The 8,765-nt window shown below is 43.6% G+C and overlaps 1 long non-coding RNA gene across 2 annotated transcripts; it reads left to right on the top strand.

Moving 5' to 3' along the window:
- The first annotated feature begins 2,973 nt into the window (after positions 1–2,973).
- Positions 2,974–8,765, top strand: LOC117245367. 2 transcript variants are annotated; one of them, XR_004500002.1, is made up of 2 exons: positions 2,974–4,658; positions 7,890–8,765. It is a non-coding gene; the product is annotated as an uncharacterized LOC117245367 (long non-coding RNA). The 2 variants fall into 2 exon arrangements; XR_004500003.1 differs by lacking the exon at positions 2,974–4,658 and adding an exon at positions 4,764–5,384.

The following is an 8,765-nucleotide window of genomic DNA, read 5'->3' as shown; positions in this document are numbered from 1 at the left end:
TGTATAGTTTGACTTTGTTCTTTGTTTGAAGTATTGTCTACTAATTAGTTAATTCTTTACTCATTTTTGTAAAATACAGAGGCGGCTGATTACATCTGGGTTTTTGTGTGCAGGATTTCTTAGGTAAATTGGATCAGTTTCTGGAGTTTTACAAGCAGAGCAATGCTGGAACATGGCAGATTGTGTACAGATCAGAGGTAGAATTTCCACACAATTTTTTCCTTGAGTTTATGTTAGACAGCTTACTCTTCCTAAAAGTGAGAGTTGCACTCCTGGTCATGCTTTGTACCAGTTCTGCAGAGAAAGTATTCTATAAAAAGTTACTCACTATGGCTGCAGCAAATTGTTTATTTGCAGCCTGGTGACTGGATGGAGCTACCTGAGTGAGGAGTCTGATCACAAGTGGCAAGTGAGAGGTCATTCTGCCTTTTCAATAGTGTTGAGCTTGACTGTAAAATTCAACTTTACCAAGAGCATTAAGCTTTTATTTCTTACAGAGCTGATGCTTGGCCATTGACACATGCCAGGGTTGAACTAGGTGGGGCTACTCCCAGCTTGTCATGAAGAACCCTCATGTCATCATTCCTAGAGAGTTGCATGCTGTATTCCTATGTGACACTATGCTGTCATTTTTCTAAGGTTATCAAGAAAAAATCCATGCTGGTGGAAGTTCAGTGTTCCCTCGCAAACTGTCTGTGGTGGTGATTTTAATAAACCTGTCGAGGTCCAGCGTTTAGAAATTCTTTGTTGATCCAAGTCATCCATTCTCTGTTGATGCTAACTGGGAGTTATCAGGTTGTCTAGTCATATTTAAGCTATTAGATGGCCTTTCTAGAATTGTAGTGTGGCAGATAAGTGATTATATTTCTGTTTTGAAACACTATGAGTTGTCAGATTAAGAAGTCAGGAAATGCTGAAGTGACACAATTTCCAGTGATTATTAGTCATAAGAAGAATTGTAACTGGTTTTTTTTTCACTGTTCTGGACAGGGTTTCAAGTTGAGCTTTGGTGGTAGTGTCTTGTTTGGTTGGGTGGTTGGTTGTTTTGGGATTTTTTTCATTGTGGCTTTCTAGCACTGTTTCTTAGTTAACTGAGAAACTTGCAGATGCTGGACAAACTTGAGTGCCTTGGGATACTGACACAGAGAGGACTTTGAGGTATCAGTCAGATTTATCCATTCATGAGACTGGAAGCTTTTCCCAACTATTTTCTATTTGTTTCAAGTAGAAATTTAGTTTTGAGTCAGAGTTGCATTCCCCTGTGGTCTTGTATATGATAACTAATTCTCTGTGGCCCTGGCCTGCAGGGCTGTAGCAGATCAACTAAATATTTTAATGTTTCCACAAAAGAAAGTTTAACAACTTACTATGTTAATTTTTCTTCTAAGCAATGCATTGATAATTTAAAGGTATTTAAATCCATAGATAGTTCTGTGTGAGTATAATTTCTCTCTGCTTTTCTAACACCTAAAAGCTTTACATTTGCAGAATTTTACTGCTTCACCCTCTCTCTGAATAAATTTCATGCTGAAAGCTTGATATGGAAGATTTAGCAAAAAGCATGGATGCTAATGTTGTTCTTTGTGCAGTATGGCAGTTCCGTAGAATTACTGAGACTATTAATTGGAAAGAGGTGTTCAGGTGTTGTCTTGGTTTAAAAGACAGGTGTCTGACAAGGAAGGTAGTAACCTTCCTGGGGTGAAAAATATGTGTCCCTTCCCTACAAATTATAACTGAAATTATGGGGCTTTCAGGCAAAGATACAGGAAAAAGAATAGCAGTTCTTTACGTACGTGTGTGTGTGTGTGTGTGTGTGTAAGAAGGCAAACAAACAACAGCCCCGGCAGCAGCAAGGAACAGCCCCAGAGAGCCAGTCCCAGCCTCCTCCCGGCTGCAGGCACCTTCCCCTCTGCTGCAGTTCCGGGCACAGCCGGCAGGGGCGCTGCTGGCTCCCGGCCGGGCAGGGCGGGCGCGATGATTCCCCCGCGCCTGCAGGGGGCGCTGTGGCGCCAGCTCGGCCGCCTCTCTCCACACGGGAATGGCGGGCGGGCTGGCGGAAGGGATGGACAAGGGGCTTCCTTTGGAAACTCACGGCAAGCAGCCGGGAAGCTGAATGGACTGCAGCAGGAACCTCGGAGCAGCGGGCTGGAACGGCAGAGATGAACAGAACCTGGGTGGCAAACAAAATGTAGCAAAAAACCTGAAGCTGTAGCAGGAGCAATGAGGGTCCCAGGAGATGCAGGGTGTTGAATTGAAGTATAATAAAAACCCTTAATCAGGAGCAGAAAACAATGGAGCTGGGTAGTGGCAGCTGGGCTCCTACAAGCAGAAGGGAGGTACTCCCTCCAGAGAAGGAGTCTGTTGAGGGTTAGGTGTCCTTTTTTTTTTTGTTGTTGTTCTGGCCTGCCTGTGGAATTTTTACCCATTAGCTGCAGAGACAACCTAACTGTGGGTATTTTGTGGGTGCTCGATAAAAGACAAAGAGTGGCCGGGCCCAGGGGGGGAAGGGGGTAGGAAAGGAGGGTGGGGACACTTTTTGGCTGGCTTTCTTCAGCTTTGAGGAAAGACATTCGTTTGCTGGGTTGCGGAGCTGCTGCGGTAGAGAGAAGGGAATTTCGCCATCACCCAGACAGAGCTGCTGCTTCGTCTCCTTCTCCCTTCTTTGTTGGTGGCCTCTCACCCCCTGTCCTGCCGGGACGTGTGGCTATGCCAGGCACTGCCGTGGAGCTGCTGATACACCTCAGCCACCAGCCCAGGATCTCAGCTCGTCCCTGCTGTTCCACCTCATTCACCAGCCCAGGATCTCAGCTCGTCCCTGTTGTTCCACCTCATCCACCGGCCCGGGATCTCAGCTTGTCCCTGCTGTTCCCAGCCGAGTGCTCCTCAGAGCCCTGCAGGAGCACCAGGACTGACTGCCTGAAGAGTTTGTGAAAACAAAGCCTCTCCTCCATCCCGTCTCAGCCGAGAAAGCTGTCAAGGGGTCCCTGGTTCTGTTTTCTTGTTAATGCTGTAGTTATTGTTGTTTGTTTGCCTGGTTATACTAGTAAAGAACTGTTATTCCTACCCCCAAATCTCTGCCTAAAGGCCCCTTGATTTCAAAATTATAATAATTCGGAGGGAGGGGGTCTACATTCTTTCATCCCACGGGAGGCTCCTGCTCTCCCTAGCAGACACCTGTCTTCTAGAACCAAGACAGAGTCCTGGGATTCTCCTGAGGCACCCAAGCAGTTGATGAGGTTGGGTGTTGAAAAGGTCCCAATTGAATGGCTGCTCTTATGAGCAGAGTCTCACCCATGGTAAGGAGAAGCAGTGAAGGACACAACTCCGCAGTGTTGAATCCTCCAGGCAGTAGTGATGCGTGGAATAAAAGGAACCCTATAACTCGCAGAGTAGTTATAAGAGCGGGTATGAATTTATTCAGCACTGCGGTGCATGGGGGATATCTCCTCCAAGAAGCATGCACCCTTTTTTGATTGGGTTTCCCCTTTTTATCCTTTACAGACCAGGTTTACACAATACTCCTAATACATATTAATTTTCTAACCCCGCCTGTCTTCATTTCATATTACAATTAGCCCCGTGCCCCTTTCAGTCCTTTGGTCGCCTTTTTAGGAACTTTAAATCCGTTTCTGTTTCTTCCGGCTTAGGGTTTGAGGAATCTCCTTTATCCTGTGGTGCCTTTGTCTTTGCATCTTGCTTGTGTATTCCAGCTCCTTATCTCATCTTGCAGTCTGGCTATTTTTCCTGTTCTTGTGGATTAGGGTGTCAGGGTCTGGTTTTGTAAGACACCCCTTTTAGTTAAGCATTTTTCTTTGTTTCAGTAGCAGTCCGGCACCAAAACTATGACCACCTGACCTCTGATCCTAAGAGCATGAGTGTGAGAGAGGGCTGAGCCCAGGCCCTGATATGCAGCTAAGTCTTGGTATATCTGTGCTTTGCAAGAGAAAATTCCCCCCCAGCTACCAAGCTCACTCTCCAGCTAAGAGACTGCTGCCAACTACACCCCTTGCCCCTTCCTCCTCATCTTGGCCACATCTTTTCTCTGTCTTAAGTATTGTTTTAAGTATTGTCATTCTCATCTCTTAGGCAACAAATGGGAGAAAGATTCCCTGAGAGAAAGAAAAAAAAATCTTTTTTTCAAAAAAAAAAAAACAACAAACCTAACTTCCAACAAGTGTGCTGGGCTTGTTGGTAGGTGGCAGTGTTCTAAGAGGTGTTTGTGAGCTCTTATTGGTTGGGAATCAACAGTCTTAGGTAAGAAGGAAGTCATCTTGGTTAAAAAGTGTGCAGCAAGCATGTAGAGGAGGTAGCTAAGAGGTGGTGCATATTGTCATTTGTTTGAACTGAAGTGATGTGGTTTACACATGCTGTTTTGTGGGGCTATATTTGCTGTAGCCCAAAAATATTTGTATTGTTATTTTGTTTGTTTTCTAGAAGCTTCCTCTGCTTTGGAATCCACTTCAGGGTGACCAGCTTCTTCAAAAGGATAGCTTTTTGCTGTTAGTTCATTTGAGCGAAAATTCTTAATGCACGGGCGAATAATTTGTGAAGTTTTCCAGTGCAGCTATGAAAAAGGATTGTACTTTTCACATGCTGAGGAAGTTAGTGAGTGGAGTCTTGGCTGACCGGCAGGAGTTTCGCTAACAACACTGAAATATGTAATATTGCAATACTGTTTTATTTTTCATTAGCGCCATGGTTTGAAAGACAGGTGTCTGCTAGGGAAGGCAGGAGCCTCCCTTGGAATGAAAAATGTAAACCCCCTCCTTCCAAATTATAGTTTTGAAATTAAGGGGCTCTCAGGTAAAGATATATGGATAACAGTTCTTTACTAGTATTTATAATAAAGCAAACAAACAACAGCTCTGGCATTAACAACAAGGAAGCCCAGGAACCTAGTCCCAGCCTTCTTGTCCAAAGGCACCTTCCCCTTTAGTGCAGTTCCGGGCGTGGCTGGCAGGGGCGCTGCTGGCTCCTGGTAGACAGGGCAGATGTGGCGATTCCCCCACGGCTGCAGGGGGCGCTGTGGCGCAGGCTCAGGGAGCACATGGTAATGGTGGCTTTGTGGGATACAAAAAAGGATGGAAGAGAGGCTTTGCTTCACAAACCCCTGCAGCAGTTGACCCCTGGAGCATTTGTTCCAGCAGGACTTATAGGAACACCAAGCTGGGTCGGCAGGAATGAGCTGAAATCCCAGGCAAGATGTATCAGAATCTCCTGAGCTGTGTCTGGAACTGTGGGACATCTTGGCAGGCAGGAAGTGCAAGGCTACAGTGCAGTGAAAGCTCAGAGCAGTGCCAAAGAAACAACGGGTACGGAAAGCGGCAGTCCAGCTCCCAGTTGTTGCTGCGGGAGACAAAAAGATCACACGGACACAGCTTGAGGTGTGGTGAAAGGAAGAGAAAGCTTTATTTCTTCTCCCAGAATTTATAGGGGTCTGGCCATGGCCAGGTATTGGATGATCAGGATAACACTTCCCCAACTGCACTGGCCATGAGAGATGTCCATCACAAGATGTGTAACAGAAAGAATGTACACATATCTATGTTTACAGTTACTGTCCTGGGAAAGTCTTTAGAAAACTATGTCAGCAAGCTCAGAAGCTGAGTTTTCAGGGCAACACCCAGCAGGGCAGAGAGGAGTGAGCCCAAGATCCTGGGCACCTGAGCAGACAAGGATACGTCTCTCATTTAGTGAGGTAGGATGTTAATAAGGTCCCCAGTCCAACAGCTGCTCCAATGAGCAAAGGCTCACCCACAGAAAAGACAAGGCAGTACAAGACTGGGCTCTGATGGTAAGAGTAAATTCTCTTTGCAGTAAGCAACAGCTTGCCCGTCCTCTGAAACCCAGTGTGAGAGACCTAACAACTCCTCAACCTCTGTCTTTTTGCCTGTCCAAATCTCTAGGTATCCCCTCCCCTCTCCCCTGAGTTTGGCCACCCTTTTGTTTTTCTTAGTTACCCATAAGTACCCAATAGTTAATTTCCTAGCAACTTATGGGAAAAAATTCCATATGTATAAAAGAAAGAAACCCAACCCCCAACATTTTGGAATTTGTGAAACCTCTTGTTTGAGGCTTCCAGAAATTTACCTAGGAGCAATTTTGCATGAAATACTAGTAGTCAGTGAATGAAAAACTTGAACTTCAGTTCAGCAGAAACGGCCATTTTGGTGTGTCCCCTAAAAACCAACTTTGCCAGCTATGTATGAGGATTGCATGCTGAATATGTGTGAACATAAGTATTTTGATTAGATGTTACCTAGTATTATGGTAATTCTTTATTCATTGTGATGCAGAGTGATATTCTTCTCGTTCTATGTTAAGAACAGCTCATATTTGTGACAAAGCCTTATCTTTTGACAGTTCTGTGAAAAATAAGTGGAAGTGGTGGATCACCCCCATAGTTACTCAAATGGAAATAGCAAATGTAGCAAATTTGTGGGTGTTGCTATTCACAGGTTTCCTGGCATATGCACAAAGGCAAAATAGTTTTCTGTGGATTTTAGAAGTTCTTCCTGTAGATGAAGGGTGCCTTTTCCTTGATGACTGTATTCCACACCTTGTAATGAGTATTGAACAGTTCATTTGCGAAGAAATAATCAATAACTAACTCTATACAGTGTTATCAGGAAAATTAATCCACAAACACCAGAGGTTTATGTCCAAAAAGGAGACAGTGGAGTCCTTTTACTTTATTCAAATAAAAGGGAGAGGTCATGGGGCATTCCCCTGGGGTCTCTTAAGCTTTTGGAGGATGGCAGCCTCCTTTTTATCCTAATTTCCTGGGCAAATTTCCCTCTCTCTTTCCCCATTGGCTGAGGTACTTGAGAGGTACAGACTTCCTGGAATGCCTGATACCTAAAATTCCCCTCTAATGTATAACCCTCTCTTTTAATTTTTAATTCTTATGGAATTTGTTTTTTCCCCATTGTTTCTTTCAGCTTTCAATACCCAATTTCATTTATCAGCAAACTTACAGTTTGTTTATAAAGGCAAATATATTTTTTTCCATTCATCAGTCAGTGGAATCCTTCCCATTGTTTCTTGAATCTTTCAGTGCTAGTTTTATCTACCAGCGGACCCACAACTTGTTTGTAAGGACAGATCTGTCATTTTTCTCAGTGTTGTGCAGTATTGGAGGGTTTTGTTTGCAGCAACACAATGCTTTGGGCTGCATGCAGTGAATCTTGGCCAATCTTAGGAAAAAACCTTGTAAAAACAGGTTTGTTTTAGGTAATACCATGTTGTGAACTAATAACCAAACTGGTCCTTGGCATGCCTATGAGGGGAGCGGGAGCAAAAAGGAGGGGGGAGAAAATGTGTAGAGATGTCAGCTGCTGATTCCCTGCAGCTCTCCAGGTGTACTGGCATAAAGGAGACCAGTCACTGTGAGTCTGCACCCTGGCTTCTGCACAAGAGAAGACCTCCCTGACATGATCCAGTCACTTTTGGGTGATGTGCAAACATCAGAATTGTTGGGAGAAGACAAGTAAAGTTCAGGCAGGAGGGGTGGGAGTTGCTTCATGGTGGGGTGTCTAGAAGAGAAGAGAAGGAGTGGGGTGGGAAGGATAGAGGAGGAGAAGGGGGAACAGTCTCTGGTATCTTTTGCCATTAAGAGACTGAAGGATACTGTGGTGCCTCCCATTTAGGTGAATACATTAGACCATAATTCACCTGGCTGTTTGTATGGGTTTTCCATTGATATCAGTCGAAGATCCCCAGTAGATCTGAGTAGTCCTTTAAAGAACCCTGTATCAAATTCAGATATCTAGCCACTGAATTTAACATCCTTATTGTGGTGTTACCCATGGGTTCATCTTGTCCCATTGTCCTTAGGAGAAAGCTCTGTGGTTTATACTGGACTAACATCAATTTCTTGATTTCTTAAGGCACATCTCAGAAAGAGAGTTCCTGAGTCTGTGAGCATGTGAGCTTCAGAGGAGGAGGAGGCAACTGTTTACAACTGTGCCTTAGCTGACTGCTTCTGGAATAACTTGTGTTCTGCAGTCATATACACTGAACATGTTAGAAATGCTCCTCACTGGTGATTTTTGTGGAGAGCTATGGTACCATGTTGCAATAAGCCATAGTTACTAGTATAACTTGTAAATGCATTGCTCTTTTGCATTATCTGGTTCTGAAGCCTTCATGCTGACACAAAAATGACTGTTTATTAATAAAGTATTTATAATTTGGTTGGTATAAGATGCAGAAAGAGACAGACTTACATTATTCTTTTCCATGGAAATTAGAATTTCTTTGAAAATTGATACTATTGTTGGACAGAAAAAAGAAGGATACCTTAGATAACAAAATTTTAATTGCTTGTTCCCATTACTTCAGTTGCATGTATTGTCCTAAATGACCTCACATTTATACATCTGGGCTGTGAAACGTTTCTTTTAAATTTTTATTTATTTATTTAATCTCTTACATTTTAACCAGGGAAAGATTTTTTTTTTTTTTTTTAAATTTTCACCATGCATACTTAAATGGATGAGGAAATGTGCTGTATTCTTACTAGTACTTGTTGGACTGCTACTTGTTGTTGCATCTGCTTGATTACTTGTTGCTGTGGCATTTTGGTTTCTTCAGCACTGAGCTCCTTGGGATACTCCCTTACAAGGAGTCTCCTTTATCTCAGTTCTGTTTCAGGAAATATTCTCCAAAGGCTCATTTGCTTCTTGTTTCTTGTGCGTTTATTCATATATAATTAAAAGACTTGGGAGGTCTTCCCCAGACCTTTTTGCACAAGTCCAACTCAC

This window comes from Parus major, chromosome 20, assembly GCF_001522545.3.
Source record: "Parus major isolate Abel chromosome 20, Parus_major1.1, whole genome shotgun sequence".
In the NCBI taxonomy this organism is placed as follows: Eukaryota; Metazoa; Chordata; class Aves; order Passeriformes; family Paridae; genus Parus; species Parus major.
Note: the sequence above shows the minus strand (reverse complement) of the source record. Positions and strands in the feature narration are given on the sequence as shown.